General features: G+C 39.9%; 1 protein-coding gene across 3 annotated transcripts in view; it reads right to left on the bottom strand.

The window, feature by feature from the left end:
- The window catches only part of LOC119508006 (zinc finger protein 474-like), a 118,167-nt gene extending 108,894 nt beyond the window's left edge, over window positions 1–9,273 (bottom strand). For 2 of the 3 annotated variants that reach the window (XM_037801419.1, XM_037801417.1), the window contains exon 1: window positions 9,138–9,273. The gene's annotated coding sequence lies outside the window, so the exon portion shown is untranslated. Of the gene's footprint in view, window positions 1–9,121 lie in introns of all 3 variants that reach the window. The other variant, XM_037801418.1, reaches the window with a different exon arrangement.
- Between the last annotated feature and the right edge of the window lie 12,864 nt (window positions 9,274–22,137).

The following is a 22,137-nucleotide window of genomic DNA, read 5'->3' as shown; positions in this document are numbered from 1 at the left end:
TAAAGTTAGAACAGAGAAAGAATGATTAATTCTCAAATTGTCATTTGAGTGAAAGAGAAACAGGACTACAGAAGAAAAAGAAGCAGGGAAAAATTGAAGTGTGAAAGGGACTTGATTAGCTATTGCTGGTTTTGAAGATAGAGAAGGGGAGGCTTCTAGAAGCTGAAAATGGCAGGAAACAGATTCTTCTCAAGAGCCTCCAGAAGGGAACCCAGTTGGCTAACACCTTGATGTTTGCCTAGTGGGACCCATATTAGAGTTCTGACCTAAAGAAACGTAAGACAATGAATGTGTATTGTTTTAAGCTGCTACATTCGTAGAAATTTTTTACAGCAGTAAAAGATAATACAGATTTTGGTACTAGGAGTGAGTACTAAATTTTGAGGGGCATAGTAGAAAAGGCCTAGATTGCCTTGAACAGATCCTTAGTAGAAATACAGACATTAAAGGCACTGAGTGCTCAAAAACAAATGGAACATATTATTGGAAACTAGAAGAAAGGGGATCCTTGTTACATAGTTTCAGAAAACTTACCTGAATTGTGTCCTGCAGTTTTGTGGAAAGCAGGATTTGTATTTGATGAACTTGGGTATTTAACTGAGGAAATTTCAGAGCAAAGAATTGAAGATGCATCCTGGTTTCTTCTTGCTACTTATAGTAAAATGTGAGAGGAGAAACAGACATTGAAGGAATACGGAAATTGAAGGAATAATTGTTAAACCAAAAAGAAACAGGACTTCTTGATTTTGGAAATTCTTAGCTTACGCAGACAGCAAAAGACCTAAAATTAAGAGATTCACAGTCAGGAAAGCATGCTCTAGAGAAAGGGCTGACGGTCTGTTTAATCTTTTTCTAATACCATAGAAAGCTCAAAAGATCAGAGCAGAGCCTTCAGTCACACAAAAGGCTCTTTGAAAAGATTAAAGGTGTGACTCACAGATCCCCCTCATTCAAACAAGGAAGCATCTAGGAAGTGGAAAGTGTGTTTTCCCTTAACCATCTCAGCAAAAGCAAAAACAGAGATAATCTAAAATGGATCATTGGATGAATCTCTGGTCTAAGGGAGTGAATTCCTATGAAATACATGGGACATTCGTAAGAATCTTGAGAAGTTCATATCAAGAAAAACATTGCCAGCTTGGACTAAAAGGTATGAAGAGTATGAAATGAAAGAAGGCTGTCAGACCCCTAAAATTCTACAGGCAGGAAACAGCTTCTCAGCTGCAAGCATGTGCTATCTTTCTTGAGAAAATAAGGGTGAGTCAGAGGGTGGAGCCTCGAACCCAGAAGCTGGAACAGCAAAGTGGCCCTTGAAATGAAATGAGGTTAACCAGAATGTCTATAACTGTTACTGTGTGCCTGTCCCACTATCTTACTTTGGAAGCAGGTAACATACAGACAGAGAAGAGCTGTGCCTCAGAGCGCCACGTATACCCAATTTAGATGATTTGGATGATGAGATTTAGGGCTTTTGAGCTATGACATTCAGATGAGATTTTGGACTTTGAGTTGATACTGCAATGGATTAAGACTTTTGGTGAACCTGGGATGGGGTGAATGTATTTTGCATGTAGCGTGGATGTGAATTTTGGGGGACCAGAGGACAGATAGTGGTAGGCAGAATCATGGGTCACCAAAGATGCCCATGCCCTCATCTCTAGAACCTGTGAATATGTTACCCTCCATGGCCAAAGGAACTGCAGATGTCGTACAGGTTAAGGACCCTGAGATGCAGAGATTATTTTGAATTATCCAGATGGATACAAACGTATCATATGAGTCCTCAAAAGTGGAGAATCTTTCCTGCATTTTGTGAGAAAGAAATGGGACAACTGAAGAAGAAGGAGTTGAAAACGAAGTGTGAAAGGGATTTGACTTGTCAATGCTGGCTTTAAAGGTGGAGGAAGGGGACCATTAGGACAGAAACTCTAGAAGCTGAGAATGGCAAGGAAATGGATTCTCCCCTAGGGCCTCCCGAAAGGAGTGCAGGCCTGCTGACAGACGGATTTTAGCCCAGTGAGACCCATGTCAGACTTCTAACCTACAGAACTGTAAGATAATGAATTTGGGATGTCTTAAAAAGCCAATAACTTTGTGATGATTTTTTACAGTGGTAAGAGAAAATTAATTCACCCCCAAGGGAAAGAGACAGTGCTATGAGCACTGCCTTCTACAAGGATGCTGTTTAGCTAGTTTTGTCCACATTGTGAACCAGAAACTTAATGGCCAGGTCACGGTCACCCATTTAAAGTCTCTGTTGGAAACACCACCAGGGAGGCTCCATCCCATAGGCTTTGTTGAGATGACAAAGTAAACTTTCTACAGTGAGAATGATAATACACATTATTATACAGTAACAAATACATAAATGTTCACAAAGCACAATAAGCTTATACACGGGGTTCCAGTATCTCTCTTTAGCTCAGTTGAGAATCCTCAACCAGTGCACCTGAGGGAATGCTCCTTTCATATTTTGCATTCTCCTAAGTGTGTCTTTCCTGTCCACACTTTGAGCTTCTCTCTCCTTTCCCCTTTGACTGTATTTGTTTTTGCATTTGTTTTGCATTTGGACATTTACGAAAGGTAGAGCCTTTATTAACTGGATTCTTCAGGGACTTAAACACTATTTCTAACTGCCTCATTCAACAAGACTAACCCCTGTTATTGAGAATGCTATGTTCATAACAAAGTTTTCTTTCTCTCCCTTTAGCTGAGTTCTCAGGACCACAATCAGCCTTCTCTAACCATGGGGGATGGGGGTGGTGTGGGGTTTAAGCTCTTTCTGGGGGAAGAGATGCTTCCAATTTAGAGTCACAGTTGAAAACATATTTCTCATCTATAGAGTTATTTCTTATTTGGAGTGTTAGCATAAAATGGATCCCCATCATGCAGTGCCTCGACACTTTCTGTTTAACCCTATTAAATATTCCCTGGCATGTAGTTCCTGGATATTATTGTTTATCTGTCTCACACCCAATGTGTATGTGCTATATAAACATGAGCAAAGCAGATAGGAAATTTGGAATATACTGTACAAATAGCCTAAGACCATTGGCAATGCTGACTGTAATGCTCAGAAAGACTTCACTTTAAATACATGGTTGAAACTATTTTGCCCCTAACTGAGTTAAATTTGTAGCTCATCCACAGGTAGGAGAAAAAGGTCACAAGTCTGCAAATTGTTGCATTAATGTGATGAAGCGCTCAAAAGATCAGACATCCCTTGCTGTTCTCCTGCCTGTGTTCTCCCTCCTCATGAAGAAATACTAACCAGGTAATGTAGCCTCAGGGTGTGCAACTCAAAGCCTTGATGAGTGGTTGGACTGCACTTATCATCATGTCCCAGACCTCAGATATGACTGTGTGATCTGCTGTGAGCCATGTCTCCCCCTGTCTGCTCTAACGCAATTGAACGTTTGGACCTCATGGTAGAATTTATACCTCCCTAGGTGTATTTCAGCCTATTTGGTTTTATCCCATCAATCTTTTAGGATGTATCCTGCCATGAATGTTATTGTTTAGGCGTGATAATGAAATTATGATTGTACTTTTTAATTACAACATTTAAAGATAGTTGTAGATTTGCATGCATTTGAAACAAATAATACAGACATCCCTTTCACACATTTCCTAGTTTCCCCTAATGGCAAAACTGTAGCATAATATCTCAGCCATAATATTGATATTGATATGATCTACCAATTTTAGTCATATTTTCCCAGTTTTAGTTGTACTCATTTGTGAGTGTGTGTGCATTAAGTTTTCTACAATTTTACCACCTTTGTAAGTGTCCAGCATCATAGTCAAGATGCTGAACAGTTCCAGTATCGCAAGGAATCCTGGTGTTGCCTTTCTATAACCACACCCACCTCCCAGTCCCTTGCTCCTGGAAACCACTAATCTGTCTTCCATTATTAAAATTTTGTTATTTCTAAATTGTTAAATGAACAGAATTTGACACAATTTAAGCTTTTGGGATTGGCTTTTTTTCACTCAGCACAATTCCCTGGAGACCCATCCAAGTTGTTGCATGTATCAATAGTTTGCTTTTAATTGCTGGGTGTTATCTCAGGGTATGGATGTAACATAACTTGTTTAACCTGTTGAAGGATAACTGGGCTGATTCTAGTTTGGCTATGACAAATAAAGCTGCTATGAACATTTGTGTGCAAAAGGAAAAAGTCATTTGAGCTGGTTTTTGAAAGGTTAGTAGGAGTTCGATAAGCAGAGAAGAAGGAAAGATATTTCCATCACATGGAGTAGCATATACAAAGATGGGGGACAGAGGGGACCTGAAAGAGCATGAGTGTGAGTAGATGAGTGGTGTTATGGGTATGTGTACAGACGGGTGAGAGTGTATGTGCGTATGTCAGTATGTCGATGGGTGTGAGTGAAGGTATGTGTGTGTTAAATGGGTGTGTGGGTAGATGTAAGTGGATGGTTGTGGGTGTATTAGGTGAGGTGAGTGTGTAGATGGGTGTGAGTGGTTGGATGTGGGTAAGAGTATGGGTGTGAGGGAACATGTGTATAGATGGATGTGAGTGATTAAGATGCATATCTGGATGTGAGTGGATGTATGTAGATGAACGTGAGTGGTTGGGTGTGGGTGTGTGTATGTGTCTGTGTGTGTTTGTATGTGTGTGTATGGGTCATGAGATGTGGGTGAAACAAGGCAGGGAAAAAGAGTGGTGATTGATTGATATAAGAAACTGGGATGGCAAATTGGAAAGAATCACGAAAGGCTTGATTAGCTACTCAGAAATTTCTATTTCAACCTATAGGAAATGGGGAACCTTTATAGATTTCTTTTAACATCTATCACATAATTTAAAATGATCATGCTGATGAGATCTGGAAAACATCAATTCAACATTAAGGATTAGGCAAAGGGAGTTACTCAGTTTCCTAAAAAGATCCCCTGCAGTTTCCTCTAAAAGCAAACTTTTGGTAGGTAAATAGATTGCTCTGATTTACAAAAATGTAATTTGTACTAACTTTCTTGAGACTATATGTACTACACAAAGCCGAACTTATATGTTCCCTTCCAATTACAAAATTCTGTTTAATGTTCATTCCAAACAGTTGCCTCTACGTCCCATCTTATGTTACTATTAGCTGACATATGTCCAATTATTTTTCTTAAAAATCTCAGTAAACACACCTAGAAAGTGACCTTCTGTTGCAGAATTTTGCTGTGTGTAGACAGAGCCTAAAGAATGAATTTATTTTCCGTAACATCTTCCCTTTAGATGCCAAAACAGTTTCTCATTTCCCTCTCTGGGTGTCATGGGATCAGGTCACTCAGATCTTAATTCTGATTGTACTACTAAGTAGGGAAAAAAACACAAGTTCAAGCAACTTGTGAAATATGCTGGCAAAGTCTAATTTGCTAAATAATAGCAGAAAATATAGCTAAGAGCAAAGAACAAAACATGTACTTTGCCAGTCTCCGTTTCAAAGTACTTTTTACATACTTCCCCTATAAAATCAGACACAGTTGCAAGCCCCACCTCTAAAATGCACATCAATTGGGGAATCTTGAGTGAGATCTATGACAGCTTTGTGCCTCAGTTTCAGCATATTTTTAGTGGAATAACACTCACCTTGCAAAATTATGCAAGGATTAAAAGTAAGACAAAATGTTTGGCACACTGGCTGGTATGTGGTAAGTATGATATAATTATGATATTTTTTAATATCTGTCTTCCATGTAATTTCATAAATAATCCAACAGGCTGTAAAATGTATTTAGGAGACTAACTAGATTTTTGAAATTCTCCTTTTTACTAAAATATTCTGAGGAATTCCAATGTTTTCATTCTCTAGCTAACTCAAATGAGTACTTACTATTGACATTTTATTAAAAAACATTTTAAGCTGATGTCCAAAAAAGAAAGAACTATTTAAAAGTCATGAGAAATATGAGAACATTGTGTTAGTTTGGATATATTACGTCCTGTCAAAAGCCATATTCTTTAGTGCAATCTTGTGGGGGCAGAAGTATTAGTGTTGATTGAGCTGGAATCCTTTGATTGAGTGTTTCCATGGAGATGTGTCTCAATCACCTGTGGGTAGAACATTTGACTGAATTATTTCCATGAAGATATGGAGCCCATCCATTCTGGGTGGATCTTGATTTAATCACTGGAGTCCTATAAAAGAGCTCACAAACAGAAGGACCAGAGATCAGCTGAGAGAGACATTTTGGAGACAGCTGTTAAAAGCAGACTTTTGCTAGCCCAGAGTTTGCTCCAAAGAAGCTAAGAGAGATGAAGCTCAGAGTTTGCACCGGGATATGCTAAGACAGGACCTCCAGGTACTTAGAGAGAAACATCCTGGGAGAAAGAACCAAGAACACACAGAATCTGAAAGAAGAGCTGGAACACAACCCAGGATCAGCAGATGCCAGCCACATGCCTTCCCAGCTAACAGAGGTTTTTCCGATGCTGTTGGCCTTCCTTCAGTGACGGTATACTTGTGGTAATGCCTTAATCTGGACATTTTCATGGCCTTCAGACTGTAAATTTGTAAGCAAATAAACCCCCTTTATAAAAGCGAATCCATTTCTGGTATTTTGCATAACGGTAGCATTAGCAAACCAGAACAAACATTTTCCACAATTAAAATTCAAATCAATATGAAACATGTTAATTATGCTGCTTGCCATATTCATAGCCCCTGCTAAGGAAACCTTTCCACCTTCCAGGGAGGTGGCCCTAGTTGGATATGTTTTGTGGCATGTTTTTCAACTCCCATCCCAATCCAAGCTGATTGGATGAGAGCTGGGCACTGGGCAAAAGATAGCCAGTCCATAGGCTCACCAGTAATCTATGACATGGTCTGGCATGAAAAGATTAACTGGTGCAATCAGATTCCTCTCTTAGGAAAGATAATAGTTAGCAATGGTTGCTGAAACAAAGAGGAATGGTGTATGGAAGCTGAGTAGTGTATGAAACATCATGGCAAACAAATCATGCATAAACAGAAGACAGAACAGAGGAGGAAGTTACTGTGGGTAAAATAGAGTGGGCTATGTTTCAGTGATACCAATGCTTCAATGAGGTCTTGGCCTTCCATCATGGATGCAACACTGTATTATTTAAATTACTCTTAATTATTATTAAATAATAAACCTTATTTAAATTAGTACATTCTACTGCCTTCATACTGAATAAGCGGGCCTGTCCCCTATCTACTGGAGCTCTTCACGTGTGTGGTGAAGCTTCCAGGTGGCGTCTTTAGAGAATTCCAGCAGCCTAGGTTCATGGACACCAATAAGAGACATCATAAATATCTTCTTCCTTTTACTCCTTTTCTTTATCCTTCCTTGTTCATTCATGCCCAGAAGTCCTAACTACAAAGACTACTCTCCACTAAATGACAAAGTTGGCAAATAACTTGTAAGATGTCTAAAAAGTTTTTTCTTCTCTATCTTGAAAAATAATTAGTTAACCCCAGAACACAGGGTGGGAAAGTGCAGGTGATTTGTTCTTAGTCTGGTCCTCATTTACTTTCACTGGGATTTGACAATTTCTCAATGTTTTACTTTTGTTCAGTCACTGTTATTCCTTGTTGTCTTCTTTTAACTTCCTTTTAAATGTTGTAAGCTGGTTTTCATTTATTTTTTTACACCATCATGTTCCTAGTTTTCTAATTCTTTAAATACTAGGGCCTTATTAAATACCATGATCATTTGGAAAAAGTATATAGAATAAGCTGAAACATCTCAAGACATCATGGAATCAATATTTTAAATGCATACATTTAGGATTTGTTCTTTAAATCTATTGAGAATTAATGTCTCAATTTTAGGCTTCACATCTTGCTCCTTTTTGGTTAATTGTAAAATTCCAGATACAAATTACCAATGAAATAATTGTTGCATAAAATATTATTAAATTTTAGGGAAGTGCATTACACTGATTTTATTTAGGCAAGCAATGGGCAATGCCAATTTAAGTCATTTTAGCTGAACGACATTCCTGTGCTACTTACCAATATGCTTCTCCTGGGAGTCTCTGTTGAAAACTTTATTTGGAAACTTATCACCTATAATTGCCCCTGATAGTTAAAATAATTAAATTCCACTTGACACAGCATTTTATAGCACAAATAGGCTAACTGAAGAGGAAAATGTGGTTTTAATTTTTGTTGATTAAAATATCATATGTTTCATATATAAGATGGTTCACTTGGAACTGAACAGATAAAGCAATCCAAGATTTATCTTATTCTAATGTTGCATAATCATTTGGTATTTTTGAGAGTAATTGCCATGAACTAACTCAAGTTATGTAAATATTAACTTTTTAGTACACATTGCTGATCCTAAAATGAGCCACAATATAAAGTCTTTCATAAAATAAAGATAATTTCCATTCTTTCAATAAAAATATATATATGCATAGCCAGAAGCTAGAGTTTTGCTACCTATATTTATTAATCACTTCACTGACTACTCTGTTTTCAGCTACTGTCACACATAAATACACATATACATACGCACCCGCCTCTACACATCCCTCTCCTTATTCTTGCTTGGTCATGGGAATGTACCAACAATATTATCCTAGTCTTCGTTTACCAATTAATTCATGCTAGTGTGCCAGCCCAACGTAGCATTTATTTTGTTACATTCCATTCTATGTAGATTTTATCTCATTTTATCAGTTAATAAAAAAATAATCCCAAGCCATCTGAGGAACTATAGCCTTTATCATCCTTTTTCTTTCATGGATAATCTGGGTCATAAAGGTATAATCCTAGATTAATGTTAAAAATAGTTTTTTCTTTGAAGAAGATGACTTAAGTATTCCTCCCTTCAAATTGAGTTTGATTCTCTTTTATTCATCAGAACATTTCATCCATAGTTCACCTCATTGCCAGCATAATCAAATTAAGTAAAATATAAATTATTTTGTTTAGAAATAATTGAGGGTTTTTAAAAACATATGGACTCACTATTTTTCTTAGGATTCTTTTTCTATAGAAAGGAATATTTACCACTTACCAGTGAGAAGGAAGTGAAAGTGATTAAGATTATTTAAAATAAGCTGTCCTTATTAGTTGAAAAGTAAGGTTTGGGGTTGAGGAGCTACCAGACAACAGAGAAACAACACACCTTCTGAGAGCCTCACCTTGTAGCACTTGGTCCTTTAGCTTTTCATTTCAGCTTTTATCACAGCATGCTAGCCCCTCTGAGTATCCAGGAAGGGGGCTGGTGAAAGCAGGAGCAGAATAGCTGGGAGCTCCAAGATTCACAGCCCTTCTGGCAGGAGTCGGATGAGTATGGGAGGCTGCCTGGGTTACAGGAACCTCAGCCTTTGTCGCCTGGATGTATCCTGGCAACATGTCAACAAAAGGGACAGGACTGAGTTCTCTAGTAACTGATTGGAAAAATCTAAAACAAAAGGTGAAGGAACTCAGACACATACAGCAAAACAGATATGGACTTCAGCTTTCTTTCAAGTTGACGCCAAGAACTTTACTGATGGACTAAGCATGAAACAAACGGGCAGATAAATTTAAGTCACGAGACTCTTCTTGGTGTGTGAAGGAGGCGGAAGCAACTTTTATTTTTAAGGAAGAAAAAGAAACTCCATTTATTGATTGTCTTATTGACATGCTATAGCCTTTAGAAACTATCATCATATAGGAGTAATTGGCCTCCTCTAAAACAGGGAGATGGATGCTCTCCTTGGCTCTCAAAGGGTGGTCCATGCTTTGGTTCAAAATGTAATGAAATGCAAGATGTTGAAGCTATGGTTAGTTTCTATTTCTACCACATTCTAAGATATAGAAAACATGTATATTTTTAAAACCCAAGTTCATCATTTAAAAAGGCATACAAAATAATTTTTTAAACCCCATACTCAAAAATACTCTGACATTAAGCTAATTGTGGTACAGCCCCAAAATACAATACTGTGCATTAAAACTCATGATGTAAAATAAAATTTACTGACATGGGAAAAAGTCCACAATATATTGCTAAATGAAAAAGAAAAGTTACAAAACAGAATAAACAGCATGATCTCATTAAACTTTGAGTGTGTGTGTTTGTATGTGTGGTTTACTCAAAGGGCATACATAAAAATGTTAGTGGGTTGTGGGATTAAGAAACATCTTATGTAATGTTTTTATTTCCAGGTGGAGGAGGGACCCTAGCCAGTAAGATTCCTTACCCCGAGATGACTGCAACGGGATGTGTAGGTAATTCCCAGGGCTGTTCATTCTGTTGACATTTTGGCCACACAGTCTGAAGACCACTGGACAATGAAGTTCCACACCCTAACATTCTATAATGTGCTGAAGATGAATAGATATAGTCTTTATAGAGACTTAAAGATATCTTAAGTATACTATTCATGTAAAATATTTCTGATTTGGATGCTTCTCTTCTGAAACCTTTTGTAAGATGCCATATAAAAATGATAATGTGTATCTAAAATGGCTTAAAAGCTGCTATGATGCCAGTGACTAAAATACTGAAAGGGGTGCCAGCAAACTTAGTTTTTCATTTGGCTCTTTGCTAACTGGTGGGTTCCTAGTTAACACGTGGATGTTTTTATTTCTCATGTTACACAAACTACACACCTTATCGACCCTATTGTGAACTGAATGAGCTATTTCTATAATAAAATTGCCCAATAAATAGATACCATCCCAAATGCACACACAATATTCATTCCAGTGGCCAGCTACTTGGGCCAGATGGCAGAAGAATAGACAGGAAACGCTGGCCTAGGACAGGAGGACAACCCCAGGAAAGCATCACGAAAGCAGACACTCCCATGTTAAAATCAGGCAAAGAGTTCTTTACCCTGACCGGAGTGATACTCTCCGGAGGCCTGAGAACAACAGATCCGCTAGCAGTGGGCACACACATTGGCTGGTGACTAATGGTGTGTCCACAGCTCCCTCCTCCCTGGTGCCTTGCCAAGGAATAGCTCTCTGCATTCATTGGCACTGTTTCTGGAACTGGCTTGGGAGGAGCCTTTGTTTTCTCTCAAATTCTGGATCATTTGAAAATCATGGGTTTGTAGTTTCAGCCTAAATTGAACTTCCCAATGTTCAAATTTATTTCATTTTGGCACAGTCCTTCCTAGGGTTTTGGAGTTTTTGTTGTTGTTGGGTTTTGTTTGTTTGTTTGTTTGTTTGTTTGGTCTTTTAAAGAGACCAAAACTTTTAAAAGACTTATATTTAATTAAAAAAAAAAGACATGATATTCAAAAGACATCTTGGACATTAAATGTCTCTTACATCCAAACTTTTGATGACTTAAGTGTAAATGAAGCAGAAACATATGGATTCTGTTTCCCATAAATCCCACATGGTCCTAAAAAATCAAGGGAGGATATGCTCAGCACAGTGTATTTTGTGTTTGGTTCAACCCCAAACATCTGAAGAATACTTGGAGGCTGATGAATCCAAAACATTTACCCATCCCTATTTACAATATTGGTGGGGGGGAGGCCTTGATTCATTGTGACAGCTAAACTGTTCACATCTGTTCGGAGTGGGCAACCATCAACTACCCCAGCTTCATGGTAACTGCATTCCTTTTTCTGTTTCCACTCCAGACATTCAACTCAATGTCAGATCAAGGACACTGAAACGCTTAAACAGTCTTGGTCTGGTTTGCTGTTGCTTCAACCTTTCTCACCTAAAACAAGTTCAAGTTATTTCAAACTATTTGATGTTCCATCACGTTTGTGTCAACAGGTGATGATACCAGCCTCCATCAATAATCCAGATATGTTCCCTTGTGGTAGCAGGCCCACCATGAGGAATTCCGCACTTATTTTCCCTTCATAAAACCACATCTGTTGTGCCTGCACAAGCGCCTGAGTTTTTCACAAAAGGAATAAATCACAGTGATTTTATGGAGCTGGAGAAATGCTGCTTCTCGCCGTTATCGCTGATGGCCCTGAAGTGGCCTCGTTGATGCAAAGCCCGAGTGTTACTCTGCAGGCTACTGATAATAGTACTTTTGAGATTTTTAAGCTTGGCTGCTGGCAACATTCTGTTTGAAAGGATTTCTTTTTTTTTTTTTAATGACAGCAGCAGAAGCCCAAAAAGGATGATTGTGACATTTGACAAAGGAGGTTAGCTCCTCTTTTCTGCCCAGTTATTGTTTACTTCATCATTACACCTAAGAAAACTGGCAGTGCAGCCAATTGGCATTTGTTATCTAGAGTCCTTGAATAACCCTAGAAGGTTAAGTATTAGGATCCTTGTTTGATAGGTGAGGAACCTGGGACACAGGGGCATGAAGCTACTAATCCCTTATTGCAATGCTAATTAAAACAAATCTGGGGTTAAAAATGTACGCCTTTTCGATGCCCAAACACTCTCCTTCCACTGCTTTCTCCAAGACTTGTCATATATAACAATCTGACCCCAAAGAGAGAGGCATTTTTCAAGATATGCTGTTTGTTACAAGAATGTCCTTTCCATAAATTGACTTTTATACATTGCACTGAATTTGAAAATATCTGGATTTAAAACATTGTAAAAATTGCCCTGTGGTAGATTAGAAAGGAAAGTCCGGGAGACAGGAAATATTCATATACAAACTTTCAAAACTTAAGAAAGGAAATATATGTTGAACGTGATACATCAGAACTCTGCCCAGCAGATCTTAAATCCTCAAGACTCCTTCTCCTAGGACAGTATTTATCAACAATTTTTCATCACCAGAAGCCTTTTTTAGATAATTTTTTTCTAATTGCCCCATCTCCATGAAAATCGAATACCACAAATAAACAGTATATCAGTTTATGTATTGTGGCCCTTTGGCAGACCACACACCAATGTAATCTCTAAGATTATGTTGCAACCCACCCACCCAAAACCCTTTCAGTGCCCTGTGTAGAGAACACACACCTGAGGACCATATAGCCAAAGAGCTGCCAGTGTTGGCCTCGGAGAATCTCATAATCAAGCTAATGCAGAGAGTGACCAAGAGGCCACAGAAACCATGGAAATCCTTCCTAAATTGCCAAAACAAAAAAGCACAGCAAATCATTGCTTAATTTTGCTCAAGAGAAAAAATGGGTTTGTTTGAAAAGGGTCAACACTTGTATTATATTCTGTACATATTGGAGTGGTTTTATTGCAGGAATCAAACTCATGGAGCTGACATCAACCTTGAAATAGCACCTAGTCCAGCCAACTCTCTTTAGCAAAAAAGGTATTATTGGCCTGACTTTTTAAAATCAATGAGGCATCTATGCAGAGGACATTAATTTATTTGTTCATGTGCCCCAGATTTACATGCAGACTCCATCAAAAAAAAGAAAATTGTCGAAGAACACCCTTTCTTTATCTTTAGCATAATAAAAACATTACCAGGACAGATATAAGGATTTCTTTCTTCTGTTCTCCCTTCCCATGGTCAGGGGTGCTTCGTCAGTATCACATCTAGTGCTTCACTGATTATAAGAGATTGTGTATACACCATGTTGTAAAACCCTCCTGTTTCAGGATCTGATTCTAAATGTTTCAGGATCAGGTTTTAAATGTTTGCTGTGAGCTGGATGACTCATCATGAGTTCTGGCTCCCAAAGCTGTCCTGGTGCAGTTCTCTACTCTGCCATCTACACCTTTTTCCAACATCCACTAACTCAGGACCTAATACAGTGCTTGGACATGGTAGGTGAGGGCTCAGTGGATATTTGCCCACTAAGTGTGGACACATCTTTTTTGTTAAAAAAAGATAAGTGATCAGTTTGTTTGGAGATGACAAAAAGTTATGAGACAGTAAGGCCGGATTAGCACTTGGTTAAAGTTTTCTACTTAATATAATCTAAACATTTTGAAATAATTTTGCCTCTCCTGTTGGAGAATTGGCAGAAGTCCAAAGCCTTATGGCATGTGAACAATAAACGTTTAATAAATACTTAATCACTGGTTTATGACCCACAGATTTCTAAACCTGGTTTAAATTAGAGTGTTTATGGCTGATAAAACTCTACCTTTTTATGTGCGTTTTATGAAGGTATTTCAGCTCCTTCATTGAAAATAGTAAATTGTAAGGGAATTCCCTCTTATTTTCATTCTTTCCACCAGTCTCAGAAAAAGTGAGGTTTCTTCTTTCTGAAATTTGCTTCCCTCAAGCTTCAAACAGTCTCAGGTTGAAAAAGAGTAATCTGAATTTGCTGTGCACTCCTACCCTCTTCTTGAGAAAAAGTGGTTTAAGCCATTGCTTTTATTCTTCTCTTATCTTCCTTCCTTCTAAAACTCTTTTATGCCCTGTCATCTGGTTTCTATTTCCTTCTCTCATTGAAAGATCTTCTTGGAATATCATCAGTACACCCCAATCAACTCATCCAATAGTTTTTACCAGTTTCCCTAACCCAGAACAACTTTGATGCTTTTAACATTATCATCCTCCCATGGACTAGAAATTCTCTCAGCCTTTAACCACCCCCCTGCTTTTAGAAAAATAAAATACAAACTCCTCAGACTGACTTCAATACCTGCAAAGTGTAAATATAATCTGAGGAGTTAAGAGTCCAAAACTTAAGTCAGGCCCCACAGTTCCTGGTGTGGAGGCTGTTGGTCACCAACCTGGGTGAGTGGGAGAGGGATGGCAGCTGGTTTGGAGGAAAAACTAGAGAGAAAGAAGAGAGTTGTACATTCATAAGAGCCTTTGCCAGTCCTCATGTGCTTGTTTGAAACTGTTAAATACCCCAGGAAAGACTATGTTCTTTAATGAAATCTTGTGGGGTCAGATGTATTATGGGTGGAGCTATGACCCACCCAACTGTGGGTGAGACCTTTTGATTAGACTATTTCCATGGAGGTTTGACCCTCACCCATTCAAGGTGGGTCTTGATTAGTTTACTGGAGTCCTTAATAAAGCTCAAGGGCCTACACAGACCCAGATGCTTGGAGATGCAGACAGAAAGATGTTTGGAGATGCTAAACTAAGAAATGGAGCCCAGAGAGGACCAAGTCAGGATTTGCAAGATCATAAACATGTCTCTTTGAAGTTACTGATATGTAGTAGGAGTGGTTCATAGATAGCTACGGTGCTTAGGAATGTGCATGTGCACTTTCAGATGCACCTATGGGGGTGGAGGGTGCCTTATCTAGGAATTTATGTCTTCTCTGGTTTATGGTCTCACACTCTACCCCTGAAAAAACCCTCTCTTACATTCTACATGCCTCTCTTCCATGAATATCCCTGAGTGGTAATTGAGGGGCACATCTGGAGGCAGAATACACAACAGCAACAAAACACACATATACTAAAAATATGCCTGCCAATGTCAGAAAGAAAATTAGCAAAGAACCCAAACTCCACTCTGCTAGGTTAAAAGGTGATATTGACCAAGGTGTTCCACCTCCAGTGGATGTCAGCAACTGTCCACACACCCAGCAGTCAGCCTGGTTATGAGTTGAAGCAACTTCAGTTGCCCATTTCAGAAATTCATTTCCTTCTGCTGTCAAGATTAGAAACATTAACCTAGGGACAAAATACAAGAAGTTTAGTAGGAATAACATGGGGAGGTCATGACTATTTGGTAATATGCAGGTTTCAGGCCCATCTCCTGACAAGATAACTCCCAACATTGGCTTCTTCTCCAGGGAAGTTGTGCAAATTTGGATATATTATGTACCCCAGAAAAGCCTTGTTCTTTAATACAATCTTGTGGGGGCAGACATTAGTATTTTGATTAGGGCAGAACCTTTTGATTAGATCATTTCCATGGGAGATGTGACCCTGTCCATTCCAGATGGCTCTTAATTAGATCACTGGAGTTCTTCAAGAGAATCTGAGAGTGACATTTTGGAAAGAAGCTAAGATATGTAATCCAGAATTTGCCCCCAGGAGAAGCTAAGAGCTGACACAGACCCAGATGCTTGGAGACGCAGACAGAAAGATGTCTGGAGATGCTAAGCTAAGAAATGAAGCACAGAGTTTGCCCTGGAGAAGTAAGAGAGGACCCCCAGAAGATTAGAAAGAAATGCTCTGGGAGAACAAGCAAGAATGCACAGTAGCTGAGAGACAGAAGCTAAGAGAGACAGAAGCCCAGAGATGTTTTGGAGAAAGCCATTTTGAAACCAGAGCCCAAGAACAAAGGACCATCAGATGCCAGCCATGTGTCTTCCCAGCTGACAGAGGTGTTCTGGATGCCATCAGCCTTTCTTCAGTGATGGTATCCTCTTGTTGATGTCTTAGTTTGGACACTTTCATGGCCTTAGAACTGTAAATTTGTAACCTAATAATCCCCTTTATAAAAGCCAATCCATTTCTGATATTTTGCTTAATGGCAGCTTTAGCAAACTGAAACAGAGGTGTACCAGACTTTAGCCCCAAGGGTTCTATGGCATTGAATAAGACATTATACATAGGAGCCTGCCCCGGTTTCAATAGCGGAGGCTGTCTGTAACCTAGAGCAATGGGGATCTAATATAGAATAGGAATCAGAGTTATTGCTAATTCCTTTTCTTGTCCCCAAGGAATAAGAGTATCTATCTATTTGGTGGTGTTTTCCAGTGCAAGCCCCATCAAATTTGGTGGGTGCCTGTGCCAGTGTGAATGTATTATGTCCCCCCAAACACCATTATCTTTGATGCAGTCTTGTTTGGGCAGACGTATTAGTGTTAATTAGATTGTAATTCTTTGATTGAGTGTTTCCATGGAGATGTGACCCCCCCAACTGAAGGTGATGACTCTGATTGGATAATTTCCATGGAGGTGTGGCCCCGCACATTCATCTTGGACCTTGATTAGTTCACTGGAGCACTATGAAAGCTCAAACAGAAGGACTGAGCTTGCTGCAGCTGAGAGGGACATTTTGAAGAATGCACAGGAGCTGAGAGAGGAACGTCTTGGGAGAAAGCCATTTTGAAACCAGAATTCTGGAACAGATTCCAGCCACATGCCCTCCCAGCTAACAGAGGTTTTCTGGATGCCATTGGCCGTCCTCCAGTGAAGGTATCTGACTGTTGATGTGACCTTGACTGTTGTTGTGACTGTTGATCTGACCTTGGACACTTTGTGGCCTTAAGACTGTAACTTTGTAACCAGATAACCCTCCATTATAAAAGCTGATCCATTTCTGGTATTTTGCAAAAAGGCAGCATTAGCAAACTGGAACAGTGCCTTTGAGTATGGCCTGTAATAATCTCAATAAAAGTTCCTGTTCTACTTGGAGGAATACCTTGTTCTGATGTTATTTCTATTCTTATTGCTGATGCAGTGGACATCGGGATCCTGAACGTTCATATGCTGAGATTTGTCCAGTCATTGTTACTTGCTTTCTGTAAATGAGGTGCCCACCCTTGTAATGGGTGGTTGGGAGATCACTGTTGTAGCTGTTTCTTCTAAAGATCATTTTTCCTTTCTTTCAAGCCAGCTGCCTGGCAGTTGTACAGCAGAAGAAAATGCCAGGCAATTTCTATTTCTTGTGCCCAGTCCTGGACTTGGTGACCTGTCAGGTGGGTTCCTGGGCCACTGTCCCATTCATACACGAAAGTTTCTCAAGTCCTCATATTATTGAAGCTTGATTCACTTGTTGACATTCAAAAGCCTGCAGAATGCTTGAAGCAGTATCTATAGAGGTTAGTATGAGCTTTTGTCCATCTGCCAGAGGAAGGGGTCCTGTATAGTTAATATAGTTTATTGTCTGGCCTGTGTTCCCACAGTATTTGCCCTATATTGCAGGGTAGGAGATGCCTCTGTCAAGAATATGTAGTACAGGACTCACAGGCTATAAGCACATCACTATATTTCAAAGGGAGATGTAACCTTTTACCTAATTCCCATATAGTCTTAGGACCCTTATGCCCCGATTTACCTTGTAGCCAATCTGCTTGGTTTCTGTCAACTCATCTAATTTTAGCTAAGATGTCAAATTCCGAATTTCCCAGATTCATGCATGAAGTATGGGTTGGAATACTTGCCAGATTGTATTTCAGCATCAGGGTTTTGTGCTCTAACTCAGATATCTTCCCACAGAGCTTCACCCCATATGTTCTTACTGGCTATGGTCCATTTGTCCTGCTGCCACTGTCCCATCCAGTGAGTCAGATGACAATTCATGGCCCAGTGTTGGTACATATGGAGATTGGAATAGGCTCATGCGCTATAACCACCCAGATGGCTTGGAGCTCAGCCCATTGGCTGCTCTGACATTCTCCTTCATTTATCCATATAGTGTCTACAGTTATTTGAACCACTACAGCACACCGTCAAAGGGGAGGGGGGTGTCCTCTGCAGGAACCATCAGCATACAAAGCATCCTCCCATGATACTCCTACACACTCTATTACTGATGCTACTTTCTCTATCACTGGCATGGATAGTGTAGGGGAGTTTGGATTCTCTACATATGTAGCTAGCCCCAATAATTTATGTAACTCCTCAGAGTGGGCTAGTGTGGAGAGACTTGTAAATAAACATGCCATTTTTGTAGTATGCTAGCTAGTGCACAAGCACTTTTGGATTGAATACAAGTGTCTTTGACCCATTCCTTTATCGGCAAAGATGTTTACACATTTATTGGCAAAGTCATTGTTATTGGCTCAGTTTGTATAGGAGAAAGATATACTGCTAACAGTTGTTTTTCAAGAGGACTATATCATTGTTCTGTTCCTTTCTAAGGCTGGGACCAGAACTCAAGTGGTATTCTTTTCCTGTTTTGTTTTGTGCCACAGAGCACACCCAAACAAACCGTTCTGGGTAACTGGCAACATCCAATTCACAAGCTTGCCCTGCAATTAAATTACCTAGAGACTGGATCATTTTCACAGCTATTTTTGCTTGTTGGAGTGCTTGCTTGGTCTCAATATCCCAACACCAGTGAGCCCTCCCTTTTGTCAATCTGTAAAATGTTCAAAGCATTTGAGCTAGGTAGGGCATAAAGGGTCTCCAATAATTTAATAGGCCTCTAAAGACGTTCAGTTCCTTTATGGTGTGGGAAGTTGGAGGCATTTGTACTTCACCTATGACTGCTGTCGGAACAAACTTATCTGACCAAATTACCCCTAGGAATTTTACAGACTGCCCAGGCCTCTGGATCTTGGCATCATTGATGGCTTATCCCTGGCTCATTAAAAGGTGCTGTGATGGTAAGGCTGCTGTTTCTAGAGATGTAATACTATCAGAAGTAAGCACAACTCTGTGATTATACTGAAAACCACTGATTATACACTTTGGATTGATTATATGGTGTGTGAATAAAACTGTTTTTTTTTTTAAAGTAAGCCTAACTGACTTTTCCTGTATTGCTAGATCAGCTGTCACCATTCTGTGACAGATGGTGGGGCTATGTAGGTATCATTATGACAAAATCTGGAAAGTCCATTGCTGCAAATTGATCTTGGCTATCTTCAGCTAATGGGATACTGAAAAAGGCATTAGTTGAATCTAATACCTAATGAAACTCTCTAACTGGGTCAATAAGTTATTGAGAAGCATTGCAATATTTGGCACTGCTGCATGCATAAGAGGAACAATCTCATTTAATTCTCAATGATCAACTGTAATTCTCCAGCTACTATCAGGCTTTCTCACCAGCCATAGAGGACTATTAAATAGTGCTGGTCATGTGATCCCCACTCTGGCCAGTTCTTACAATGTCTCACTGATTTCAGCACATCTACCTGGGAGGTGACATTGTTTGGTATGGTTGACCCTCATGGGTGGAGGCAGGTGCACTGGGAACCAATGAACAGCACCCCATTTAATTGATTTCATGGTGTAGGTGCAAAGGCAAAATTTAACTGGTGGTAGTGGAAATATTTAGGTCTCATAACACATCTACTGCTAAAATATATTCAGGAATGGGAGAAATACATACAACATACTTTCAAGAGGCAAGGTGCCTAATTTGCAATGTTAGGGTGTTTGGCACTACTCATGTCGCTTTTCCCCAAACCCATCTATCACCTTTAGGAGCCCATTAAATCTCCAGGGATTCCTGTAGATGAGTGTTCACTCTGCTCCAGTGTCAATAAAGGCTACAACATGCAAACGGCTTGTTGGAGACCACCGGATAGTGCTACCTGAGGCCTCCAATCGCCAGCTATTGTCCTTATTTGCAGGCCACCATGGCCCCACCCCTAGTCTTCCTGAGTAGGTGCTATCCACCCTCTTATACAAGTCTTACTTTCCCCGGGGGTGCTATGGGAGTGATGACTGGTGGCATAGGCAGTCGTTGATCTCTTTTTCCTTAGACAGCCTTTTCCAGAGTCCTGTTAACATAGCATTAGGTTGTTTATTTTTCTATTGGGGTGACTGAAGCAATTCAATCAGCCCATAATTGTCTACAGTTTACACCTACAGGCCCGCTCTGCCTCTTCTCTTGTGAGGTCTCTGGTTACTTTCATTACCCTCTCCGACCATATTCTTTCAGTCTCGCCCAAGTCTTCTATTGCCTGTGCCACCTGGTGAATGGCTTGGCTGACTAGTGGGCCGAGAATAGCTACTAATGTCTCATACCAGGCAGGAGGCATGGCGTGGAGGATTTTATGCCTCAAAACAGCCTTGAACAGCTCATTGTCAGATCCACTAAAGTGTTCAGCATATGCTGCATGATTCATTCCTAGTTCTCTGACTATATTTGGTAATTTTTCCACAGATAACCATTTGCCTATTGTGGACGATGTATCTCCCTCATTAGGCCAGACCACTTTTGCAGCCGAAGTGCATCATACTAATAAATTTTGAATGCTGTCTGGTCTTTGCTGTGTGTGCTGACAAAGAGAGGAATGCGTGGCTATGCTAGCCATTTCTGCCATTTCCATTTCTGAAAGCATAATAACGTCTCCCTCTCCATCCCATAATCTTAGTAACCACATGGCTATGCTCTCTTGGTCCTCTTGTTTAAATTTTCTGTTAAGTTGACTAATTCTGTGGGGTATATGCCCTCATTGCTGTTTGCTTCTGAGCAGGGATCACTTCCCGAGGTCAGGATCCCTGGTTGCTTTCACTTTCACAGTTATTAATGGCCTTGTTGTTTAGATTTGTCTTCAGTTTCAATTTCCTCCTCCTTTCCCCCACTCCCGCACTCTCCCATGGATCCCACACCTTTGGATCCCAGCCCTCCCTCTGGATAACTGCTCTGACTTGCCATCATAGCACCCTTTGCCTGTGCATTTTCACCACTTCACCATGCCATTACTTCTAATTGTCCCTCTTCAGTTTGTACCTTTTTTTGCTAATACATTAGCATTGTTGGAACATGCTAACCTAATGTCCTTTTCTAGAGTTAAAGCCTCTTCTAATCTCCTTATTTTAGCTTTTGCTTTTAAATGGGCTTGGGTAGCACATCTAACTGCTGACAACTACAGCTACGTGGTGGCTGCAATCACTTCTTTTCTTGTGATTTCCATTTGCCCCTCAGGTTCTCCAGACAAATAATTCTCTGGCTGGCGTTTTTCGGGTGTCCCCATATTCATGCACTAGGTTGAATTATTTTATAAATCAGGCTACCTCCTACACATACTGGAAGTTGGCCATCCCGGAATTTCCCCTGTGGATTCCCATGTTCTTCAGCTTGTTTTGTTTTCAGTCTCCTGGCTATCTCGCTAATTGTCTGTGAACTCACAGACTAGGTTCCACCATAATTTGATGAGCACTTAAGACTGAAACACAAAGCAGGCCACTCCATATAGCAAAACAGTAATAGTTTATGAGGGAACTTACAAACCAGGAAGCTGGTCCTGGGCGGCCTCAGGATGTTAGAACAGTGCTCTGCACTGCCCAGGGGGTAATAGGGTTATATTGGCAAGAATAAGGAAGGCAAAGAGCCAAATCAAGATTTGCAAGATGGTAAGCATGTGTCTTTGAAGTTACTGATACGTAGCAGGAGTGGTTCTGGTATGCAGACAGCTATGGTGCTTAAGAATGAGCATATGCACTTTTGGATGCACCTATGCGGTGGGGGGTTGCCTTACCTAGGAATTTATGGCTTCTCAGGTTTATAACCTGCCTTACTGTCCTATCTAACTCCCAAATGAAGATAGACCCATCATGAGGGATCAGAACTTCAGAAAACACAGCATTGTCCAAACATCCATTCTATTTTGACTCTGTATGAACTCAAATGAAACTTGATGCAAAAATCATCCCCTGGATCAGTGATCTCAACCAGTGGTGATTTTTCTTCACCCACCTCC

Source organism: Choloepus didactylus, chromosome 13 (genome assembly GCF_015220235.1).
Source record: "Choloepus didactylus isolate mChoDid1 chromosome 13, mChoDid1.pri, whole genome shotgun sequence".
Taxonomy (NCBI): Eukaryota; Metazoa; Chordata; class Mammalia; order Pilosa; family Megalonychidae; genus Choloepus; species Choloepus didactylus.
Note: the sequence above shows the minus strand (reverse complement) of the source record. Positions and strands in the feature narration are given on the sequence as shown.